This window comes from Cylas formicarius, unplaced genomic scaffold, assembly GCF_029955315.1.
Source record: "Cylas formicarius isolate icCylForm1 unplaced genomic scaffold, icCylForm1.1 PGA_scaffold_8__14_contigs__length_24414737, whole genome shotgun sequence".
Taxonomy (NCBI): Eukaryota; Metazoa; Arthropoda; class Insecta; order Coleoptera; family Brentidae; genus Cylas; species Cylas formicarius.
In genome coordinates this window covers 12814036-12840679 of record NW_026844361.1, presented here as the reverse complement: position 1 = coordinate 12840679, position 26644 = coordinate 12814036, and the positions used below count along the sequence as shown (strand labels likewise).

General features: G+C 32.8%; 2 long non-coding RNA genes across 2 annotated transcripts in view; one reads left to right on the top strand and one right to left on the bottom strand.

Annotated features, from left to right (window-relative positions):
* The window catches only part of LOC132705880 (uncharacterized), a 29961-nt gene extending 6412 nt beyond the window's left edge, over positions 1–23549 (bottom strand). The window contains exon 1 of the long non-coding RNA XR_009619526.1: positions 23488–23549. This is a non-coding gene — a long non-coding RNA (uncharacterized LOC132705880). The remainder of the gene's footprint in view (positions 1–23487) is intronic.
* On the top strand, positions 1644–2100 carry LOC132706809 (uncharacterized). Its single transcript, XR_009619649.1, has 3 exons — positions 1644–1740; positions 1797–1854; positions 1913–2100. It is a non-coding gene; the product is annotated as an uncharacterized LOC132706809 (long non-coding RNA).
* Positions 23550–26644: the final 3095 nt, after the last annotated feature.

Genomic DNA, 26644 nt, shown 5'->3' with positions numbered 1-26644 from the left:
GGCCATTCAAGGATCCTTCGTATATAATTAGTCCGACCACCATATTGTTTAACATACCACACCATACATTGATCGTATGCTATTTATTGTTTTATTTTGGGGTAGGGGAACTATTGGAATCTCAGAAATCGTAGAAATTTTTTTTCTGACATATGCATAACATAATAGAGTAAAACGTTTGTATATACACTTTTTTTTTCAAAATTAACCCTGTAGGCAGAAGGAAGTAGAAAAAAATGCGTTCACTATTTTATATTCCTATTCATCGCCTTCGGCTTGATGCACTATAAATTGCTGTTGCGCAATTAGAACAACGAATAAAACTGTGATAATAAACAAAAAACAGATTTATGGACAATAACACAGTAGTGGAAAAAATTAAAAAAAAAACACACACACAATACGTGCGTTTGAAAGCTACAAGTTCAATTCATTCGTTTTGTGTGTTCCGACGTGTTAGGTTTTTAATTGAGTGTTGCGTTTTGTCCTTCGCCACGGTATAGTTTAAATTGTGCAATGAAATTGGTTCTCGGCTACGAACTGGATTGTAATTTGCGAGCAACAATGCTCCAAAAACGCCCACACTATTGTTCTTTTTTTACTTCGGAATGGAAGTTAAAATATTGTTTCCATTTATGTTCGAATTTAGATTCGTTGTGCAGATCTTCGAGCCTTCATTCACATCAAGTTTATAGTTATTTTTTCGGTAGCTTAACGTTTTATTATAAGCCAACGAATATTTACCTTTCCACAGGTTATTGCAATATTACTTAATTAATATTACAATTAATATTATTAATGTTACTAGCTTAGCTGAAACTGGCTCACATTACACCTGCTCTTTTCTCTAGTATTTTCCACATTGTATATATTAAGCGTTCCATCACAGAATACATTTGACCACAACCTTCCAAAGACAAAATTCCGTCACCAATATGTTCAGTAGTCAGTTAGCTATGACTCTTCAATTAAAAAGAAAAAAGAAAATGTACGAAACTGTCAGTTTCTAATTATATTTCTATTGCCTATCCGTTTGTTCGTTTCGTGTTTATTTCTCATTTTAATTAATTTTCTACAATACTCACAGTGTATGAAAATTTTGAAAAATATGATATGTTGGTATGTTTAAAATGCCCAAGAAGCTTCGGAATTATATTAGAGCAGGTAAAGTTTTTAAAGCTATATAGTCAGTATAATTCTTATATTATACAAACGCGTTTTGTTTATATTAGATATTCAGAGAGACCACAACCGTTTCTAGTTATTCAAACACGTCCTAAAAATTATTTGAAGGAGAATAGGGAGCAAAGAGAAACGCATGTACTACGCATGTTACAAATACCAATCAACTCTTTTGTTGGGAGACTTGTAGTATTAGATAATATATTGGCCCTACTACGTTAAAAAGTGATGCGTCGCAGGTGGCTATGATATTCTCGTAGAGAAGGTGTGGATGTTTGGCGCATGCGTCACCTCCAAATAACTGAGTTGCCACATTGAAGTAACTTATCTGAAAAATTGACTAATTTTCATAAGAACGCAAAATCAGTCTCTGAAATCCGAATATAATTGGCAACGCCGAGCTAGGAATTTCTATTAAAAGAGAATACTAACTGTCTGCGTCATTGTTGTTTACATTTTTGGTGGTTTTGATTATCTCCGTACCTTTTTCGTGTTTTTGTGAAAAACTTGTTTTGTTTGTTATCAAAAGTGTAAGGAAAAGAATGCGTCTATATACGGGTAAGTGTTGACTTATGTACAAGTTAATTTAAAAAATTTATAAGTGGTTTCTATAGGACTCCCACTCACAAACTTGTATAATTTATGCTTTCAATACTTCCTCCTTCACGTGTGGTAAGTATGAGGACCTAATAGGATCAACAAATCCTAGTCCTATATATTGGCCCCTCAGGTCTCCAGACCTGACCCCTTGGGATTTTTTTTTGTGGGGGAGAATCAAAGACCTTGTATTTCGAAATCGCCCAACTACTAGAAAGGAATTGGAGAGGTTCCTACTGCATTCATTCAGCTTCGTGCGGTAAAACTTCTTAATGCAGAAAATAGCGTCAATAGAAGATGTACGATATGTTTACAAGAAAATGACCGTCAATTTGAGCATTTGTTTTAGAATTAAAGAAACTTGTGTGTAGATTTTAAATGTTACACAGTTTAATTAATAAAAGTTTTAAATAAAAAAGTATTTTATTCCCTTTTATTATTTTAGGCGTGGTAATTATTGTAAACTAGAAGTGCGAGGTTGCTGTGTCCCCTCGTGTCGTAGCCAACATGATTTTGTATGAAAAAAAAGCATTGAAATTTTACCTACACATGTAGGGCGCACGCAGCGCCTACTATGTTAAATATCAAAATAGCAAATATCTTTTAAACTATTTAATAAAAATAGGTGTATGGCATATCATTCGACAGGAAATTTTATTAGAAAACTGATTTTTTTGAAATAGTGGTGTATCCCATTTAAAGAAATATAACTTTGTGTGATGTCTCGGAAACTGAAGGATCTCAGACAAAACGGATAAAATAGAGAGATTCTCGCTTAAAAATTTTATTCTTACAATTAAAAAAGTCACAGAGGGCTTTTAAAATCGCAGGTTTTTAGGAATCACCCTGTAGCTCAAAAACGCCTTGACATATCACGAAGCGGTTTTCAGTTTTTGACTTCTCTCGAAAATCGAGCCCTTAACATGCACACTAGTTTTAGGCTGACTATGCTGCAAATGCTTAAAGCCATAGAGGCCCCACGAATTTGGACCATCCTGTACATGTGAAGTTGGAAACTACAGCTACTTATCGGCATTAAAATGAAATCATGCCCGATCTTTTTTTTCCAATCAATAATAAATTTCATCAATCAGTATTCGACTTTGTTACCCTTAAAGCTAAAAACATTTAAATCCGGGCATTCGATCCATTTCCAACTTTAAATCCTCTCGAAAACAAATTAGTGAGCTACGTTCAAAGTAGGTACCCCATATTCGTCATTAAACTCGCATAAATGGCGAAAAATTAAATTTACCGGAAAATCTGGTTAGCTCACCCAATTAAAACTCGCCAAAAATATATATCAAACCTTCCTTTAGAAAAGGGTAATTTCTCCGATGGCGTCGGCCCTCGTAATTGAAAAACATTGCCCATATTGTCCTTCAGCTGCGGGGGAAACTTTTTCTCCTATCTCCGTGTGGATTTTCGATAACTTAATTAAAAGTTATGAACGTCGGGGGTTTAATAAAGAAACTTTCGCTGTATCTTTATCGGTTTTGATAGCCGATAATAACAAGGCGAGAAAAAAAAAAAACGACGAATAATTTGAAAACTCTTTACTAAATTTTTTACTCGTTTTTCGAATGAATCGAAGACCAGCAGACAAATTTTGCATTAAAAAATACAAAGTAGTGTTATATGTTGATGTCTTTTCAAACAGTTAAAAAAATATAATAATATATTCTCTGGATGTCTTATAGCAACATTGCTTTGGAATAAAACTTAGTATAATATGCCCCTTTTGGACCCTTTTTCACCTGAAAAAATAAGTACATTAAGAAAATTTGTATTTGGTGTCAACACCACGTAGAATAAATAAACGTGTGCGAAGTCCATCCGATTTTTTCTAACCTCAAAATGAGCTAACCATAAATGACTCGTAGTGGAGGTAATATTGAAAATACGGACATAGTAAGTCGCTATATTTGTTCAATTTTTGTTTTTTTGTTAATTTTGGTTTTTTGATATATTTAAGAAACCGAAAACAAGCATCTTTTAATTTATACATATTTTTTTAAATTCGTTTTGCCAGATTTAACTTAGAACGTTTGGAGTTTTTGTGGAACAACCTTCAGTTTTGTTTTTAAATACGGACCTAGATATTTCATTTGTTAAATAGAGTACATCCAGTGCTCCCAAAAGTAATGATGAATCGCACTTACCCCGCTTTTTGTTCCCTAGCAAGGTCTTACCGAAAATCCATTTTCCTTCTCGCTGTATCACACTAAGTTTCAATCAAAAGTGGCAAAAATAATGAATCAAATCATTAAGTTACCTACGTCATCTTAGAGGAAAAAATGAAATAATTATTTAATAAGTTTGCTTTAAGTACGTCATTTAGTTAATTTCTGTTTTCTAAGATTTTAAAACTTCTTCTAAAACTTACAAACTTGTTTTTCGTTAAATATTTTATGATAGGTTAAGTCAAGAACTTCCTTAATAGAAAATTTAAACTTTTAAATATGCGTTTTTTTTTTTTTTGTATTTTAACCGAAATTATTATTTTCATTTCATCAACCCTATATTTGTTCCGTTGGTCAGAGATCAGAAAAATATTTTGGCTTTTTCATGTAAAAATCCATTTATTATGCCCCTGGTCAGCCAGCTGCAAGCAAGACCAACTAACTGTACTCCAAATTTAACTGAAATGAAATAAATGACTTTTAATTTGGTTTATTTATGTATTTTTCCATTTGGGTGACTTTAAAAACGTTTAAAAAAAAGTGATGGGTATTTGAATTAAAAAAAAAAAGAATTAAAGGGCATCCTGAAGAATTGTTAGAAATTATGAGGTATTGCATTTGAATTGTACGCATTGAAAAAGCATTACAACGAACTATAGTGCATTGTGGGGTAGCGTGAGGGCATTTGGGGAAATTATAGGGACTAGGAGACATTGTAACAGGATTTTTTGGGTATTTAGGCATACACCGTGTGCCAAAAAATACGATCTGGAAAAGTATCGTACAAAAGTTTCTTGGACTCTCTTGAAGATTTAAAATGTTATAATTTTGTTGATACAGGGTGTCCCCGACATCAACTTTTTTTGTTTTAAATGGAACACCCTGTATATTTCGATATTTTTGGAATCCTTGGTGTTTTCTTTCATATTTTGACTGCCCCATATAAAATTGCGATGCTACTGATCGAGGTATTGCAACAAAAGTTTAACCACGGACTAAGGAGATGATAGACTACTCAATCAGTTTGACGGATGTGCCTCAGCTTATACAGCGTGTTCCAAATAGGTGGTGCCGTTTTGGCGAATTCAGTTAACAAAATCTCAAGACTTTCAAATGCATCACCCTATATTTTTATTCAGATATCAATTCCAGGATAATAAATATCGTAATTGTAATTTTTATTATTTAAATTATTTAAATGACTTTTTGAGATATTCGAGGTTTAAGATAACATCCGTATAAAATTGTTGTTGAATTTAAAGCTGGCCACATTAGGTTACTTGTTGGCAATATTAAATATATATAAAAAAAAGAGATACAGGGTGGCCATTAATACGTGGAAATTTTGAAAAAAATCGACTCTATACTACACGCTTTAAATCTCTTAAATCTTTAGAATTCATATTAAAAGTAACATTTAATAGATAATTATCGAGCTTGATTGAAAATATCTAGTAACAAAAGTAAATAACTAGAGTTTATAGGCTAACCAAACATCGTAAGAAATTTGAATAAATAAATATATAAAACAAAAATAAATTAAAAGTAGGTCGTTAATTCGATCGATACAGTTTAGTTAAAAATATTATTTTTAAAATGATAAATATCAATATATTATATCAATATATTTAAAAATGTAGTTGGCTATGACATCACTTTTTTTTTCAAGCATTGAGGTATAAACAAACTTTGACATTTCTGTTTGTTTTTGTTGTTTTTCATATTGCTATTTAAAAAATATGGAGTACTATATCTTTAAAATAATAATGTCTCAGCTATCAAAAAAACAGCTAATAATTTATACTGGTAAACCTCGAATATCTCAAAAAGTAAGTAAAATTTGAATATAAGATGAATTACCGACTTACTTTATTTTATGGACTAGAATTAATATCTGAAAAAAATATAGGATGTTCGATTTGAAAATCTTGAGATTTTGATAATTGAATTCGCCAAAACGGCACCACCTATATGGGACACCCTGTATAAGCTGATACGCATTTGTGAAACCGATTGAGTATATAAAAAAAAAAGAACATAACCTCAATTTCTGCGTAAACTATGCAAAATTCGAAGAGGATTTGTTTAAGAAAGTGACCCGCATTGTAGCCAAGGATTCCAAAAATAGGAAAATATAAAGAGTGTTCTATGAATGAACTAACAAAGTTAATGTCGTGGGGGACACTTTTGGGACACTCTGTAACAACAAAATTATAATATTTTAAATCTTCAGGAGAAGAAAGTTTTGAACGAATTTTTTTTTCGTATCCCCTATCGCTTTCCAGAATTTATAGTGAATCGTTTTATTTGGCACACGGTGTACATACATGAAATGGTAATCTTCTAATATTACGTCCTGTACGAATAACCCAATTTTCCCAATTCGCATTTTTCTAAATGGCCTCTCGGAAAGGCACTCGAGAAAAAAAAGGGAACGTTATTAACCGGCGCCCACGGCAAACGTGAATAGCATTAAGCAAACAAAGAACGTTTACGACAGGAAGCAATGCTTTTATACTCTCGAAATATTGCAGAAACATATACCGAAAACAAACCGGAGAGGGTGAGAATGTTTCGAGCCTATCCCTTCCCCTTCGCCCTACGTGTTTCGTGAAAACTGCAGAAAAAGCGAAATAGAAAAAGGAACATAAATAGATAAATATTAAATAAGGTTCTAAAGTTTTAAGTGATTAGGGCAAAAGTTGTGTATTTTTTTTATTTTCTGAATGCATTAACGAAAACAATTGGGCACAGCAAATAACAATAATAATAATAATTAGCAAGTAATAAATGACAAGATTGCACATCCACTTCATAGGGAAGATAATATAAATAAAATACTTTATTTATTTAGCATAAAGCTATAACAGAAAACAATCGTATTTACATTTTAAATATACCAGCCAGTAGCAAAAAAAGTAGAAAAGTACACGGAACAAAAGTATAAAACAGCAGAACAATTATAAAAGAAAAATCAGAATAAAATTTCAGACAATACATAAGTTTTAATTAATAATTTAAAAGTATTTAAATTACCACACTCCTTAATATTTTTGGGTAGTCTACTAGACTCTAACAAACCTTTATTTAAAATGGTATTCAACATATGTGTAGTTTTACATGGATTGACTATGATGAAATCAGTACGGTTTCTAGTGTTATAGTTATGAACATTGTTAAAGTAATTAACCCTTTCACCAATGTATGGGGCATCTTTTTATTTTTTATCTTAAATATAAATATAAAGGCATCAAGCATTTCTTTTTGCTTTACAGTTAATATTTGTTCTGTTTTGTATTTTCTGAAGTCCCTTTAGTCTATAGTTAGGTATACTATACATTGTAAAGTAACAATTTTGTATAACTTGTTGAATTTTTGCCTGCTCTAGATATGAAACCCACCTTTTGTGAGAACTTTCTCATTATATACTAACAATGTGTATCAAAATTTAATTGTGGATTTAATACAATTCCCAAATATTTTATGATTCACATACCACTGAATCTATGTTTTTTGCGATACAAACAGACCTTCGACTTCATGACATTAATGCTAAGATTATTATTGCACAGCCATACAAGCGGTAAAGTCTGTTCATAGATATAAGAAAGTGACTAACTGATACGAATTAAGGAAAGACCCCGGCAAGCTGTAAGAATGAAATATGGCCGAACAAGTCCGTACTTTGCTTAGAATTTAATTATTTTTTGTTTAGTACAGCACAGATGTACTATGTAACAATGTACACTAAATAATGCCTCTTGTTACATAATACATGTGTAATAAATTAAAATTTCTAAGTGATAGTAGAGATATTCCAAAATATATTTTATTTTTGAAAACATTACCTGTATCTCAAAAGTTAAGACGTTTAGGTTGATATAAATTTCTCTTTTTAAAATGAAATGAAAAATAGAATACAGACCTGGATTAAAAGCAAATGGTAAAATATTATATACATTCGGAAAGACCCTAGCGGATGCAATAAAATGATTTAAAATTATTTGAAATTAAACACTTTACGTCATATTTCAAAAAATAAAAGAAGAAAACTAAACAGTGTATTATGCAACAAGTGCGGTAAACGGCATTTGACTTACGAGTTTATTTGTCACAGGCGGAGCTCACCGGAGCGAGTGTTTAATAAACGAGTGACTACCAAACAAATTGCATAATATACTTTTTTTATGACCGTTAGTTTTTGGGTACGTTTTCACACACGAATACATTCACTGACATAAATATCAGAATTGACGAACGTCAAAATTCAAGGTGTGGGAAATATATCCGAAAACATCCAAACTCGTGCGGTAAAATCCGAAGTGGCTCGGATCAGTGGGAAACCAAACTGACGTGGTAAAGTGACGCTTCCTGCACGGTAGATCGGTGTGTAATTAGGTATTTTACAGACGGGAGTAGGAAAATATGTTATTATCGGTTAAAGGATGATAATTTTTTCGACAACACCGTGTCTTTATCAAACGTAATATTTACAAGGCAGCTGCTACTATATATACCGAAAAATGACAATAAAACCTTAATTAATGTTGTTGCGAAAATTTAAGTTCAATAAAGGAAAGGTATTTAAACCTAATTGCTCGTTAAGCAATACATTTGAATGTCTCATTTGGTTAATCTCAATGGCTTCCAATAAATTTAATTTTCTACTTTTTGGGCCTATATATAAAATATCAAAATTGTCGTCAAAAATGTGTTTTTCCGTGTTTTAGTGTGTAGCATAATTAGAATCTATACTATTGTTTCTTGAAGGATATACCTGTTTGTTTTTTTTTAATTTTTTTATTTTAGGACAAGATCCGCATTTCAACCTATAGACACCTGATTTTTGAGATTTTGGACATTTCTTTTTATTGTTTTAAAAAAAAAATCCTATTGTGTCGTTAGTTCTGAAAGCTATTTTTAAACCACATTTTGGCAAATATTTTCGAACTTTTTCACTGGGTTCTCCTATGTATGTAATTATTGTAAATTGTTCGTGTTCTGTATTAGGTTTCGGATAAATAGAGTTTACTGTTGTCTGGATTTGTTTTTTATTTATAATTATTTATAATTTTTATGTTTTTTATTTATATAATGGACGGATTGTAGCTTTTGTTCAATGCAATTCGTTGGGAAGTCTCTGTATAAAAGAGTGAAATGCAGGTATTTTGTGTGTGTAAGGGTGATTTGAGCTGTTATGTATGACTGTGTCCGTGTTTATGATAAATGGAAAAATCTATTTTTTTTGCGTGTTCGTAATAATTAAGTCTAAAAAGTTAATAGAATTATCCTGTTCAACATCGATTGTGAATTTTATACGATTATGTAATGAGTTAATGTAAATTAAAGAAGAATTCAATTGTCTGTCCATACAAAGCAAGCAAAAACCTCATCCACGTATCTATGTGTATGATATTTTCCAAATTATCCATAAAAATCTCGGCTAACAAAAGACTAGGTTGGTTTCTCATAATCAAATCTGTCCATTAAATTCAAAATAATTTTGGTGTAAAGATACTATTAAGCAATCTAATAAATCTTGTTTCGCCAATGGGTTAACCTGTTTCCAAGTCAGGGTGAAATCTACTTAATCTATCACATCCATAGGTGGGATACTGGGAAATAAATTTTGCACATCAAAAGATAATAGTGTTGCGTTAGAAGCGATTTGGATATCTTTAATTTTGTTGATTAATACAAAAGAATTTTTTATTGCAAATTTTGGTTTGAAATCTGGGTGGAACTTTAAAATATTTACTAATTTTGTTGAGAGTTTAACTGCTGGAGCTGTTACATAAGACACGACTGGTCTAATGGGCATATCTTGTTTATGTAATTTAACTAAAGAATATAATTTCGGCTTTTGTGGATTCATAATTGTTAAAAAGATAGTCTTTGTCACTAAATAGTGTGTAATTAGTAATTACTTTATTGACTTGTCTTTGATATAAATCGGTAGGATCGTGTTTGATACACTGGAAAAGTTCTACTTTAAGAAAATGTTGGTTTTTGAAATATGTTCTGAGAGATCGATAACTTTCAGAACTAACAACACAATAGGAAAATTTCTAAAAAGCAATAAAACGAAATGTCCAGAATCTCAAAAATCAGGTGTATACAGGTTGAAAAGCGGATCTTGTCCTAAAATTTATATTGGATAAACAGGTGGATCCTTCAAGAAAGGCATTAACGAACATAAAAGAGCGTTTAAAAACAATAGTCTAGATTCAAATTATGCTACACACTTAAACACAGAAACACACATTTTTGGCGACAATTTTGATATTTTACATATAGTCACAAAAAGTAGAAAATGGGGCATTCAAATGTATTGCTTAACGATATGAGATAGATAGATATGAAACCCACCTTTTGTGAGAACTTTCTCATTATATACTAACAATGTGTATCAAAATTTAATTGTGGATTTAATACAATTCCCAAATATTTTATGATTCACATACCACTGAATCTATGTTTTTTGCGATACAAACAGACCTTCGACTTCATGACATTAATGCTAAGATTATTATTGCACAGCCATACAAGCGGTAAAGTCTGTTCATAGATATAAGAAAGTGACTAACTGATACGAATTAAGGAAAGACCCCGGCAAGCTGTAAGAATGAAATTAGGCCGAACAAGTCCGTACTTTGCTTAGAATTTAATTATTTTTTGTTTAGTACAGCACAGATGTACTATGTAACAATGTACACTAAATAATGCCTCTTGTTACATAATACATGTGTAATAAATTAAAATTTCTAAGTGATAGTAGAGATATTCCAAAATATATTTTATTTTTGAAAACATTACCTGTATCTCAAAAGTTAAGACGTTTAGGTTGATATAAATTTCTCTTTTTAAAATGAAATGAAAAATAGAATACAGACCTGGATTAAAAGCAAATGGTAAAATATTATATACATTCGGAAAGACCCTAGCGGATGCAATAAAATGATTTAAAATTATTTGAAATTAAACACTTTACGTCATATTTCAAAAAATAAAAGAAGAAAACTAAACAGTGTATTATGCAACAAGTGCGGTAAACGGCATTTGACTTACGAGTTTATTTGTCACAGGCGGAGCTCACCGGAGCGAGTGTTTAATAAACGAGTGACTACCAAACAAATTGCATAATATACTTTTTCTATGACCGTTAGTTTTTGGGTACGTTTTCACACACGAATACATTCACTGACATAAATATCAGAATTGACGAACGTCAAAATTCAAGGTGTGGGAAATATATCCGAAAACATCCAAACTCGTGCGGTAAAATCCGAAGTGGCTCGGATCAGTGGGAAACCAAACTGACGTGGTAAAGTGACGCTTCCTGCACGGTAGATCGGTGTGTAATTAGGTATTTTACAGACGGGAGTAGGAAAATATGTTATTATCGGTTAAAGGATGATAATTTTTTCGACAACACCGTGTCTTTATCAAACGTAATATTTACAAGGCAGCTGCTACTATATATACCGAAAAATGACAATAAAACCTTAATTAATGTTGTTGCGAAAATTTAAGTTCAATAAAGGAAAGGTATTTAAATCTAATTGCTCGTTAAGCAATACATTTGAATGTCTCATTTGGTTAATCTCAATGGCTTCCAATAAATTTAATTTTCTACTTTTTGGGCCTATATATAAAATATCAAAATTGTCGTCAAAAATGTGTTTTTCCGTGTTTTAGTGTGTAGCATAATTAGAATCTATACTATTGTTTCTTGAAGGATATACCTGTTTGTTTTTTTTTAATTTTTTTATTTTAGGACAAGATCCGCATTTCAACCTATAGACACCTGATTTTTGAGATTTTGGACATTTCTTTTTATTGTTTTAAAAAAAAAATCCTATTGTGTCGTTAGTTCTGAAAGCTATTTTTAAACCACATTTTGGCAAATATTTTCGAACTTTTTCACTGGGTTCTCCTATGTATGTAATTATTGTAAATTGTTCGTGTTCTGTATTAGGTTTCGGATAAATAGAGTTTACTGTTGTCTGGATTTGTTTTTTATTTATAATTATTTATAATTTTTATGTTTTTTATTTATATAATGGACGGATTGTAGCTTTTGTTCAATGCAATTCGTTGGGAAGTCTCTGTATAAAAGAGTGAAATGCAGGTATTTTGTGTGTGTAAGGGTGATTTGAGCTGTTATGTATGACTGTGTCCGTGTTTATGATAAATGGAAAAATCTATTTTTTTTGCGTGTTCGTAATAATTAAGTCTAAAAAGTTAATAGAATTATCCTGTTCAACATCGATTGTGAATTTTATACGATTATGTAATGAGTTAATGTAAATTAAAGAAGAATTCAATTGTCTGTCCATACAAAGCAAGCAAAAACCTCATCCACGTATCTATGTGTATGATATTTTCCAAATTATCCATAAAAATCTCGGCTAACAAAAGACTAGGTTGGTTTCTCATAATCAAATCTGTCCATTAAATTCAAAATAATTTTGGTGTAAAGATACTATTAAGCAATCTAATAAATCTTGTTTCGCCAATGGGTTAACCTGTTTCCAAGTCAGGGTGAAATCTACTTAATCTATCACATCCATAGGTGGGATACTGGGAAATAAATTTTGCACATCAAAAGATAATAGTGTTGCGTTAGAAGCGATTTGGATATCTTTAATTTTGTTGATTAATTCAAAAGAATTTTTTATTGCAAATTTTGGTTTGAAATCTGGGTGGAATTTTAAAATATTTACTAATTTTGTTGAGAGTTTAACTGCTGGAGCTGTTACATAAGACACGACTGGTCTAATGGGCATATCTTGTTTATGTAATTTAACTAAAGAATATAATTTCGGCTTTTGTGGATTCATAATTGTTAAAAAGATAGTCTTTGTCACTAAATAGTGTGTAATTAGTAATTACTTTATTGACTTGTCTTTGATATAAATCGGTAGGATCGTGTTTGATACACTGGAAAAGTTCTACTTTAAGAAAATGTTGGTTTTTGAAATATGTTCTGGGAGATCGATAACTTTCAGAACTAACAACACAATAGGAAAATTTCTAAAAAGCAATAAAACGAAATGTCCAGAATCTCAAAAATCAGGTGTATACAGGTTGAAAAGCGGATCTTGTCCTAAAATTTATATTGGATAAACAGGTGGATCCTTCAAGAAAGGCATTAACGAACATAAAAGAGCGTTTAAAAACAATAGTCTAGATTCAAATTATGCTACACACTTAAACACAGAAACACACATTTTTGGCGACAATTTTGATATTTTACATATAGTCACAAAAAGTAGAAAATGGGGCATTCAAATGTATTGCTTAACGATGAATATATAATTTATTTTGATAAATGGATTTTCATCAAGTAAAAGCCACTTCAGTTCAGTTTTGTTTGGATTTCTTAGATTGACATAATGAGAATAATAATTTTTTGAAAAAAATTTTATGGACCGATGAAAGCTCGTTCACTATAAGAAGGGGTCGTAATAGACAAAATACATGATATTGCTCTTTAAATATTCCTAGACAAATACACGATATAAAAACCAGGGATACCAATCAATTAATGTATGGTGGGATCCCATAGATGAGCATATTTTGGGTCCGATATTTGTCGATCAAAAGTTTACTTGGAGATCATTATTTGCAACTCTTAGAGAACCAAATATATAGAAGAATTACCCCTAAATATATCAGCGCTGATTGTATGGCGGAAGGACGGTGCTCCTCCTCACAATGTTGTGCTAGTTAAAAATTTTGTTAACACGGAATATCCCAGGGGTCGGATAGGGAGCGGCGGAACTATGGATTGGCCAGCCAACACCCCCGACTTAACTTTAATGCAGGTGCACAGAACTCCTTGTAATAATGTCGTGGAACTTCGGCAAAGGATTTCAGAGGCAATCAATCTGTTAAGAGACAATCCGGAAACGTTACTAAATGCAATACATCATACAATTAGAGTGTATGAGAAATGTGTTCAGGAAAATGGTGGTCACATACTTTTGTTCAACTTTAATTTGTAAATAATTATTGATGTTCTACAGTCAGTCACTCTTTGATTTTATATAAAAATGCCTTACACGAGTAGACTAAAGCGTGTTACATATTTGTAATTTGAATAAGATATTCTATTAAACACATATATAATATATAGGCTTATATGTCAGAAAATTGATAGTTTGTTTTTATACGTCACTTGGAAAAAATCTTGGCTACTAACAATTATGTGATAGAATATGCTGATGAAATGCTAGCTTCAGTATTCCCAGTATCTGCGACGCGACGCTTGCATAAAAACTTTATATATATAACAACTCTGTGCTTTGCGTCCAGTTCTCCTTGTAACGGGTTAAATAAAACCTCGTAGTTCTATTTGTAAAATAAAAAGTGTTTTTTTAAAAACGAGATCCTTCGTTAGAAAACCTTAACTGGCGCAGTCGTGACGGATTTGGGGTAGTTTTCGGTCAAAGCCACGTCATCGGGACGATTTGATTGCGAAACGTGGGTTTCAACCCTTAAACTCCAAAACGAACCTGTGATAGACTGTCTGACAAACCCAACGTGATTGAGTTCGACTGAGGGCAAGGAAGGCAAGAAATCACCCCCGCAAGCAGTGCTACGCAAGGAAAATTCCAATAGGAAGAATAGGCTGACGACTAAGAGAAATCAAGGTTAGTGCCCAAAATTCCTATTGTTCTTCTTTCATCTTCCCTGGTTAGGACGGTGGAAATAATTTTAAGGATTCTTAGTTTTAAGTTCAATTTTAAGAAATTTCAAAATCAATTAAATTTATGAACGAAGATAAAGACGTCGACAATTTAAGTGCGTTTTTTACTTCATTAAATTTAGTGGAACAGAAAGTAGAGAACAGTCAAATCAATTTGAAAATGAATTCTAATCAATCGTCGAATTCAGGTGTAAATTACACTTTGTTAAAAATGTTTATAGATAGTATTCTGCCATATAATGGTGATTCCAACACTTTAAATAGTTTTCTATCAGCTGGAGATTTCCTTTTTGATACATATGGTCAAGGAAACGACGAAATTTTAAAACAGTATTTGTTAAGAACTATAAGAATGAAACTTGTTGATCGCGCACAAATTCTAGTAGGCTGTAGAATGGAGTTAGTAACGTGGGACAATATTAAAGTAGCTTTGTTAAATTGTTTTGGCGATAGACGAAATTTAGAATGTTTAGAACAGGATTTGTTTATGGCCACCCCCTTTAAAAATGAACATCCTTTAGATTTTGGGAAAAGATTACAAGTTTTAAGAAGTATCCTTGCTCAAAAAATTAATGCATTTCCTGCCGATACTATGGATAATGCAAGCAAAGTAATTCATTTACGTCAATACGATCAAATTTGTTTAAGGACGTTTATTAGAGGATTACCAGGACAATTACAAAGTATTATAAGACTTAAAAATCCGAGCTGTATAGAATTAGCTATGACCCAAATTATTGAAGAGGAAAATTTTCAATATACACAAAATATCTTCAGAACTCCAATTCAATCAAAAGTTTTACCTAATACTTCTATCGAACCCGTTAAACAATTTTCACAAAATCCAAATTATTTTAGTAACCAAAATTTTAATTATGTACAACCGATTCGCCCTACAAATTATTTTCAAAACAACAATCACCATAATCAAAATTTTAGAATTAGGCATGATCAAAATCAGTTTACTCCCCAGACTAATAGTTTTCCTAGAGGTCCAATTAATATGCCTCAACCACGCGAAGTTCCAAGAAATTTTCCTACAAATAGGCAAGTTTTTGGCCCACCTAAAAACGTATTTAAACCGACAGGTCAGATACCTAACAATAAACCCGAACCTATGTCAACAAGAACAAACTATACTATACCACGTCAAAATAATCAAATTAACCATTTCAAACCTACTGGCCCTAGAAATTTTATTTCGCAAGAATTATACCAAATCGACGAAAGTAACGCGGTACAAACAGATGAAACATCTGCGGTATTTCAAAATGAAAATATTCACCAAGACGAATACTCTGAAATTGAATTTTCAAATCAAACTGAATACTTTAATGACACTCAAAATTTTGACGAACACCCTGAAATTGAAAATCAAATCTCTCAAAATTTTACAATAACGAGCCAATGCGACTCAACGAAATGACATTAGAAATGTATACCGAAATTAATAATAGTTTACCGTACATCCAAATTAAAGAAGCCCCTAAAAATTTAATAAAATACGCAATTATAGGTTACAATTCATCAATGCATAGCGTAACAAAACAAAAACCTTTTGACGTTATTAATGGAAAAGTAAACGGTTTAGATCCCTTTGATTTAACGGATGAAATCATTGTAAATAATTATATCGCAGATAGACGTGAAAGACTAAAAACTATCTATCAACAAATTTACGAAACATCGTTAGAAACAAAAATACGTTTAAATGAAAAACAAAACGAAAAACGAGAAAATCCACCTGAAATGAAACAAAATACAAAGGTTTACGTTACTGACAAAACAGCAAAACGTAGTAAGGACAAACCCCGAAGAAAACCTGTTATTATAGATCAAGATATTGGGAATAAAATTATTACAAAAAATAAAAAAATAATTCATAAATCTCAGATCCAAAAACCTAAAGCTTTTTCTTCTTCGCAGGTTAATGAACCGGACAACGCTGTTCCTTTTTGCAGCTACGCTGTTATTAGTGATAGCGAATAATGATATTGAAGTTATCCCAATTAAAACACCACTTTTCCCCTTCAGCTTAGGAAATGCTCGAATAATTCAACATCAACATACATTTTTGCATTTTGTAGAAACATCTCAACTTTTTAATCAATTACGTAATTTAGAATACGCTTACGCTGTAATCTCAAAATCATTAAACTATACAAATAAACATAATTATCAGAATGTACACTATATTAATGGAAATAATTTACTTAATAATGTTCGATATTTAATTACTCAAGTAAAATTTAAACTTGGTAACATAAAACCTAATAACCGTACAAAAAGAGGTTTAATAAATGTTGTAGGTAAATTATCGAAATGGCTTTTTGGCACTCTCGATTCAGAGGATGGACAAAAATACGATAAAATTATCACAGAACTTGTGCGTAGTAAACATTCATCTGACATCCAACTAAAAAAGCAAACCTCGTTGATTCAACAGCTGATTGACAACTATAATGATACTATAACACTTCTACAGAAAAATCAAGAAGCTATTAAAAAACATATAGACATTTTTGAATATAATTCGAATAAAACTATTACTGACATAACTACTTTCATTAAAGCTCAAAATACACTAATGCAAATAATTCTAAATTGCCAAAGTTTTATAACTTTTTTGGATAATTTAGAAAATGCCATTACATTTGCGAAATTAAATACATTACATCCTGTAGTAATATCGGCGGCCGAATTAGAACAAATAATTTTTAAATTGACTGTTCTCTATGGTGATAATCAAATTCTAATTTTTGAAAATCAAAATAATTATTATCAGTTAGCAAACTTACAAGTTAAATTTACAAAAGATAAAATAATTTTTGCCGTCCATATTCCGATTTTTCTTAAAGATATTTTTGAAATATTCCACCTGTTCCCAGTACCTGTGAATCACTCCTTAATTATATCTAATTCACCCTACCTAATATTGGGCACTGACATGCAACAATATCAAGAGTCAATCTGCCCAATCATTGAAGACACCTACGTTTGCGAAAATCAACTTACCTAGCCCATCGGTGATTGTGTGACAACCCTCATTAAATATGCCGAAAACAAAAATTGCCACGTAGTCAATGTAAATGTTTCAACGCATATAATACGACCAATCACTAGTAGATTTGTTTTGATAATACCATCGGAACAGAAACTTAAATTACAAATGAATTGTCAAAACAAAGAAATAGCTTTTATTGAAGAAGCCTGCCTAATCAATGTTCCATATAATTGTGGTATAAGTACCCAAAATACCGAGCTTTGGAATAAAGAAGAAATTTTTAAAGCAAACCCATTCTCACTGCCACCCATTAAAATTGAAAATATGGAACATCACGATGTGAAGTACCAGCCACTCCAACTACAATCGATTGATCTCAATACGATCAAAAAACTACGAGAAGCTGCGAAATCATCGATCCCCGACATTGGTTATGAAATTCATCCAGTCACTTGGAGTCTCGCCACTTCAACAGGAATGATGTTTATTTTAATCTTGTTAATAGTTATAGCATGGAAAATCTACAAGAGCCATTTGCTGCAAGATTCCAAGAAAACCAAGAACGACCAGTCTTCCGAAAACAACCCTTCGTCCCTGTTGTTTTCCACTTCGGAGGGAGGAATTATGTGATAGAATATGCTGATGAAATGCTAGCTTCAGTATTCCCAGTATCTGCGACGCGACGCTTGCATAAAAACTTTATATATATAACAACTCTGTGCTTTGCGTCCAGTTCTCCTTGTAACGGGTTAAATAAAACCTCGTAGTTCTATTTGTAAAATAAAAAGTGTTTTTTTAAAAACGAGATCCTTCGTTAGAAAACCTTAACTTAACCCTACATTGCGTTTTTTTTTTGTTTACTTTGATATCTCTAAAAACAAAAAAATTATAGCCAATTAAAATATTATCGAGAACGGATGGTCCACGCCTCGGCTATTCTGCACTTAGCGCGGCACCGCCAAAAAAGTCTTTGGAAATAATAGCCGCGGAATTTCGAAGTTAAAACTCACTTATGCTTTGCGTCAAGAGAGTGAGGCACTCCACGGCAAAACCGATCCTCAACTTTCTCCCACAACAAACATATTATTTACCCAAGTGGTCTTTTAACTACTGCTAAAGTGTTTCTGGAACAATCGCGGGCGGCCTTGTCGACGTCGACGATCTCTTTGCTCTCGCCTTATTACGTATGTAAGAACGCGGGACCCTTGGGAATTCGAAACTCCCGCGTTTCTCGTGCGACAAAGCTTTAACGCCGGCCGCCGCTTCCTTTCAAAGGCGGCTCGCGTAGAATTGTACTTTTGACTCGGTCTCACACGCACAAAGCCGCTAAATGCGTTGGTTCGTTATTATATCGTCGGTATACAAGAGAAAGTGACCAAGTCCAAGTTTTCCAGAATTTAATTTGTAACAGTAAAATGTTCAAAACGTTCAAATTTTTACAGATAGAATTTATCGGCCCCATTTTTTTTAGAAATGAATTCCATAAGTTCATATTTTCCAATTGTTCAAGTTCGTATGTAAAAAAAACTTACAATAGAAAATCTCCTGATATGATTGCTCGAATTTTGTAAATGGCCAAATCAAGATAGCCGTGGATCGTTCTAACGTCAGTTTTATTGTAGTTTGAATTTTAAATAATATTATCCATTGCTTAAGTTGGAGTGTGTAGTGTGTACTAAATTAAAAACATTAAAAGTGTTATAGATTTGCAAAATACTTTATCGCAGCTTTTGATAAGTAATAATATTGTGCTTTGTTGTTTAGTACCTACATACCTATGTACACCGTGTGCCAAATAAAACGACCCACTATACGATGTGGAAACCCATAGGAGATACGAAGTTTCGTACAAAAGGTTCTTGGACTCTCCTGAAGATTTCAAATATTATAATTTTGTGTCCCCCCCACCCCTCCATTAGCAACTTTTATATTTTAAATGGAAAACATTTTTGGAACCCTTGGTTAAAAGGTCACTTTCTTAAGAAACTACTATTCGAATTTTGCATAGTATTTATTATTTTTATTACCCCATATTCAAATCAGTTGATACTGCAATAAACCTTGATGACGTAATCAACTATCCTACGGAGTTTTAATTACGTACGCAATGGTTTTATTTGTTTTAAGATTATTTAATACAAATGTTTAGGTCTTTTACTTATCTAGTAGTAGTAGCTAGTAGACATATCTAAAACATTTATTCAAAAAAAAAACATCTAGACTATAAAATCTTTTGGTTAGTAAATGTAAAAATAATAAATAAAACAACATAAAAATGTTTTAATGCACTGCGTTAGACGAGGAAATTTATTATTTAAGGAATGTGCAAAATAATTTACTAAGATTGTTGGTGTCTGTCTTGGCATTTTTATTTTTTCAATTACAATCATTTATAGGATATCTTTCTTTGTATTGTTTTCGGATTTAAAAATTTTGGAGTAATTTAAATTCAAATTAAAAAGAAAATTACAAAAAAACAAAAATTGTCCAATGGGGAAAGCATAACCCCTTGAAACTAATAAATCTAAAATACCCAGGTTAGCAATTTAGTGCCATTGATATTCTTCCTTTACATTAACATTGATAGTCAAATTTTGCTCTTTGCTGATGATAGTGTGGTCTCTGCAGAATGATTTGAATGATAAACGTTTTGCAATGATATTTTCAAAGAAAACTGATTATATAACTTTTAATTACCATCTGGATTGCGTATTATTAAGAAAATGTGACAATTTTAAAGACGTGGTTATAAAGTTCGACTCAAAACTCTCCTTCAGAAATCACGTCGATGAAGCTTGTGGAGGTGCACCCAAAATGCTGGAATTCATAGTGAGAAATTCTAGAGATTTTACAAGGAAACATACTTTGAAACTGTTACATTATAGTTATGTACCCGGCTAGGGGACTGTGATAGAGTGATTTATTACTAATGGTTAAGGTTCCCTCATTGTTCATTTCAGTTTTTATATAAACTTTGCAATTCATTAGTGGATTGCTCCGAGTTGCTGAGGCAGCTGAACTTTCACGTTGCTTCAAGGATTGTAAAAGCATTACCTGTATTTCACCTACTAACTCCAAGAACCAATTTTTTGATCACAAGTCCTCTCTATCAGTTGATGAAATGATTGAATGACTTATTTTTTTGTCGTGTTAAAGTGAACTTAGTTGACTTCTTATTACAGTTGTATTTATAGTTCTTAAGATGAAATTGTCTTCTAAAAAAATTATTCTTGTTATTATAATCGGCGAAAAATCAAAAGTAAACTTAAAAGGCAATTTCGATTTGGAGCGCAAGTCATTGGTATTTTTCACAGTCTCGGATCCCAAAGAAGGTAAACATTGAGTTGGGCACGATTTCGACTAGTAAAGGAGCAAACAACAAACGACTCCTTATTATTATCCCGCGGGATAACGGTAAATAAACCGGGATTTGCCGTAAATCTTAAAACGAACCATCGGCGGTAATTCGGGGCTCGAAAAGTAATGAGAATACTTTCGTCGGTGAATTTCCCAAAGTTATTCACGAAACCGTGGTAGTGCGTGCTGGTCGACGTGCCAACAGGGATCGAAGTTAACGACCGATAACCAATGAAAACAAAGGGATAGATTCAGAAAAACAAATTAACGATTCACCGCGTCGACCTGAACGTACGATTAACGTGAATACAATTAAATTAGAACAACGAATGTTCAGATTATTGGTTTATGACAGCTGTTTCCGCAACAGCGTGTTTTTATCAAATACAAAATATGATAACATTGCGGCAAACCAACATCAAAGCATTAAACAGAGTCTATACTGCGCCCACCCTGGCTATGGGAGCTATACTAAATATTAAGCCCCCCTAGGCGAAAAAAACTGCCATGAGGCAGCACTTCAATGGCTTTTGGAGCAAGGCGGTTTACGGACATTCAGATATACTTAGGGACAAGTATTTGGAGAAGGTTCTGATCCTGAGTGGTGATCGCAGCTTCAAGAGCCTACCACTTCAAAACCAACTTCAGAGTAATCTTCTCAAATAGGCAGGATTGGGCAGAGAACTCCCCAAGCTTCCTGAAACCTTAGTGGCTCATTTGGTACACAGACGGGTCCAAGACACAGAAAGGAACAGAAACAGCATACAGAGAAAACTATAAAACTGGGACACATGACCACCATATTCCAAGTAGCAATGTGTGCGATTTGGGCCTGTGCCAGACATATTAAATTACAGGGACAAACACATATATATCTGTTGCGACAGCTGTGTAGTCCTCAAGTCGCTCATGTCAGTCGAAATCACCTCAAGGATGATCCGAGATTGCACTGAGATGCTTGACAGGCTTGCTAAGGCAAATCACGTTACACTCGTCTGGGTCTCAGGACACTGTGGAATCCCAGAGGACAGATAGGCTAGCAGAAAGTGGAGCTTGTCTCACAAGTACACTACCTATCTCTCCTACCCCAGTATCCGACAGCTTCATTAAGAGACACACTAAAGCCGTCTTTCAGGGGCCGTCCAGGACTCTTGATTCCAGCCTTATCGGACTCAACAGGAATCACCTGAGGCTGACTATTGAGCTGACAACCGGACACTGGTCAACAAGAAAGCATCTTAGCCACATTGGCTTCATACAAGATGTATTATGTCCAAGATGCAACGCAGCGGATGAAACTCCTCTGCATTTACTTGTCGACTGTGAACCACTCAGCGAACTCCGATACGAGAAGGGAGTGAACACGGGAAATAGTATCAACGTTCTGGAAGTGGGTCTTGGAAGGTTGATTCGCTATGCCTCGGCTGTCGGTCTCCTCTACACTCCCTCTTAACTCACGAATTGTCCTTCATAGGGCCCAGGCACAATTCAAATTCCAAATTCCAAAATACCACCTTACATATTATTTTGTATACCACAATTTCTTTAAAATACAGCAGTTCATTTTGGCAGACATTGTAATAATGGTGATAATTATAATATTTATTTTCCCAAAGACAACTACAAAATTGTATACGAAAAAATTTGTCTAGACTACAAACTGTTTTAGATAACAAAAATATTGTTAATCGATTCTTAAATAGATGAAGTTTTAAACTTTTGTCTCCTAACTCCAATTGCAGATTGGTAATAATACGAATACCTAAGACATGTAATGACATTTCAAAAATCAATAGACTCACAAGTGTGAAAAATTTGTACTAGGCAAATAAACCCCTTCAAGATGTAAACTTGGAAATATGCGCAATGCTCCTTAATATACGTTTTTGAGCTAAAAATATTGTATCGGCATTTCCAGATGCTCCCCACAAATTGATCCCATAACGTAATCGGGACTGCACCTTCGCATATTGTAAATTAAGCAACTGCTGCCTAGTTCAAATCTCACGAAGATTTATAAAAATATAATTTACGCTATGTATGACAATGAGATTTCCAATTTAAACATTCATACAAACTCAGTCGTAGAAACCTCACAGGATACCTACTGAATAATGAAACCTTATTATTTGGATTTTACTTGCGTTGAAATGTAGACTACTTTTTCCACACCATGTCACCAATCTATATCTATATCGTACCCCATAGTACTTCTCTGAGAGGTCATCGTCATTTCTACATGACAACACCAAGGAACGATTATCTGGATACATAAAAAAAAACCGTATCAGGTAAGAGTACAAGGTCTAAAACTAAACCTTGAGGGACACCCATCTCTATGCGTTGATTAGCTGAATTTACACTTTCCATTCTGTTACCGTCATAAAACTTAAGGGATCGAAATTGAGAACGAACTTCTAAAAAACTACTGGTCCAGTCTAGAGGCTTACCCTTTATTCCAGAAGCGTGCAAAGCATCCCCAAGTTCTTTAAAATCAACACAGTCACTGGTTTCTCTCCAAATGAAAATTATTCTTACAAACTTCAATAATTTCTATAGAAATTTATATTCTCGATTTTTTTCATTGCGACGTAAGGTTTCCGCTTAAAAAAATAAAAATCTCTTCTCTGCGTGTTCATAACAACATCGTTAATATGACAACACGCAGTGAAATTACACGTACTAAAAAAATCAGTGGCGTACCACTGACTGTCTATGACCAAATAATAGCGTTTTGGTTAATTAAGTCGTCAGTGCACTGGCCAAATCGAGAACTATCTATCTAAAACAAAATACCTAGTTTTTAATTATTAACTAGTGTCCTTCAGAAAAAAATTAGAAGGCTATCCTTTTTACTTTTACATTTTTAATTAAATAACATAACATCACATAATATAACGTAACCTTTTTGAAAAAAATTGAACATTGAAACTAAATAAGTTTTTGGCAGTATGACCTTGAAATATACACGCTTCAGCTCTTTTTCTCATATTAGCGCCCACTCTTTGAAGTATACCTCCAATGTTTCTTATTAAATCACAGGAAGCTTTTATACAATTAATAAGAACGCGGCATCTTTGTCAAATTTAATATTTACAAACTACCTGCTACTAAATATACTGAAAAATGACAATAAAACCTTAATAATGGGGAGGTATTTAAATCTAATTGAGCGTTAAGCAATAGTTTTGAATGTCTCATTTTGTTAGTCTCCATGGCTTCCAATAAATATAATTTTCTACTTTTTGTGGTTGTATGTAAAATATCAAAATTGTCGTCAAAAATGTGTTTTTTCTGTGTTTAAGTGTGTAGCATAATTAGAATCTAGACTATTGTTTCTAAACGCTCTTTTATGTTCATTAATGCGTTTATTGAAGGATCTGCCTATATGTCCAATATGAATTTTAGGACAAGATCCGCATTTCAACCTGTAGACACCTGATTTTTGAGATTTTGGAAATTTCGTTTTATTGATTTTTAAAAATTTTCCTATTGTGTTGTTAATTCTGAAAGCTATTTTTAAATCACATTTGACAAATGTTTTGAAACTTTTTCACTGGGTTCTCCTATGTACGAGGGCAGCGCCAAAATTTAACGGCCTGAATATGAAAGAAACAAAGTAGAGTAACAATTTGTTATTATTTTTCAGTATAATCTCCCTTAACTGTAATACACTTATTACATCTCTTTATTAATAACTCAATTCTTTTAAAAATATATTCTTTTGGTTTGTCTTCAAAATGAGCTAAAACAGCCTATTTTAACTCAACTTCGTCGTTAAACCGCCGTTCATGTAAGTCCTTTTTCAAATATCGAAACAAATAATAGTCGCTGGGGGCCATATCTGGACTATAGGCAGGATCTCTTGAAACCCACACTTTAAAATGGCAGCTTGTGCAACACTAGCAGTATGGGCAGGTGCATTATCATGCGATGGAAACACGCCTATGGTCAGTTTTCCTCTACGTTTTACGCGTATACAGTCTCGCAATTTATGTAATAATGTTGCGTAATATTTACCACTGACAGTGGTATTAGTTTCTTTAAAATCTATCAAAAGAATTCCTTCACAATCCCAAAAGATCGTGGCCATCACCTTTTTCGTTGACTGGCAGACTCTGAATTTTCTTGAAGGTGCTTTACTCTTACGACGCCATTCCATTGATTCTTTTTTCGATAGAGAGTCATAATAGAGAACCATAGTTTCATGTCCCGTCACAATAGTTTCTATCACAGGCTTCGGTTCCGATCAACAGAGTTCCAAAAAAGACCGCGCACACTCGACACTGCGTTATTTTTGAATAACCGAAAGGTTTTTAGGAACCCACTAACCTTATGCATACCTAAATGATCATGATGGATTCGACGAACACTTACTTGTATCAGAAAGCTTAGTAATTTCTGAGATTTTCTTGACCTTTAAATGTCGATCACTCAATACCACCTCTTCCACAATCGCAACAATATCTTCAGTTATGACCTCCACTGGTCGACCAGTTCTTGAATCATATTCAAGGGACTCCTGCCCCATTCGAAAACGTTTTGTCCATTCTCTCACAACCGAATATGAAGGAAAACTTTGGCCGTACACACCATCTAGCGGTTCTTTAATAATTTTAGGTGCTAATCCTTCTTTTGTCAAAGACCTTATGACTGCTCTATACTCAATTTGTGTTATTTGCCACATTTTTTCGGACACGTCTTGTTTAAAATGCTGTCAATAAAAAACTATTTGACGCAAGACTTTTTTTTCGCAGCCCACTGCCATATATTTAAAAGAAGACAAATTTTTATCGTGATACTGGAGCTGCATCTATGTCAGGCCGGGCGCTAACTTTATATGTAATTGTTTTAAGTTGTTCGTGTTGTGTATTAGGTTTCGGATAAATAGAGTTTACTGTTGTCTGGATTTGTTTTTTATTTATAATTTTATCGATAATGGACGGATTGTAGCTGTTGTTCAGTGCAATTTGTTTAATGGAATTAAGTTCTTTGTTGTAATTTTCTGTTGAGAGTGGCGTATTAAGAAGCCTGTGTATGTAAGAGTGAAATGCAGCCAATGTGCTTTGCTGCTGCTATGTGTGATTATGTCCTTGTGTGAAGGTTTATGGTAAATGGACAAATCCAATTTCTTTTGCGTTTTCGTAATAGTTGATTAATAGAGTTATTCTGTTCAATCTCGATAGTGAACTTTATACGATTATGTAATAAGTTGTATGTAATTTAAAAAAGATTTCAATTGTCTGTCCGTTGCAAAAAAGCAAGCAAAGACATCATCCACGTATCTATACCACCATAGAAAATTTTTACTTTAAGGATGTTCTAGTATGATATTTTCCAAATTATCCATAAAAATCTCGGCTAACAAAGGACTAAGCGGGTTTCCCATAATAAAACTTTCCTTAGAGATGAAAATGTGTCCATTAAATTCAAAATAATTTTGTTTTGTTTACGATCCTTAAGCTCTTCCTAATTAAATATGGCACTTCTTCTAGTAATATTGGCAGTTCATACAGTTCTATGGCCCCTGAGGCGCATCTGTCAAGCTTATTTTTTATCCTAGAATTATTATCTGAATAAAAATATAGGGTGTTCCATATGAAAGTC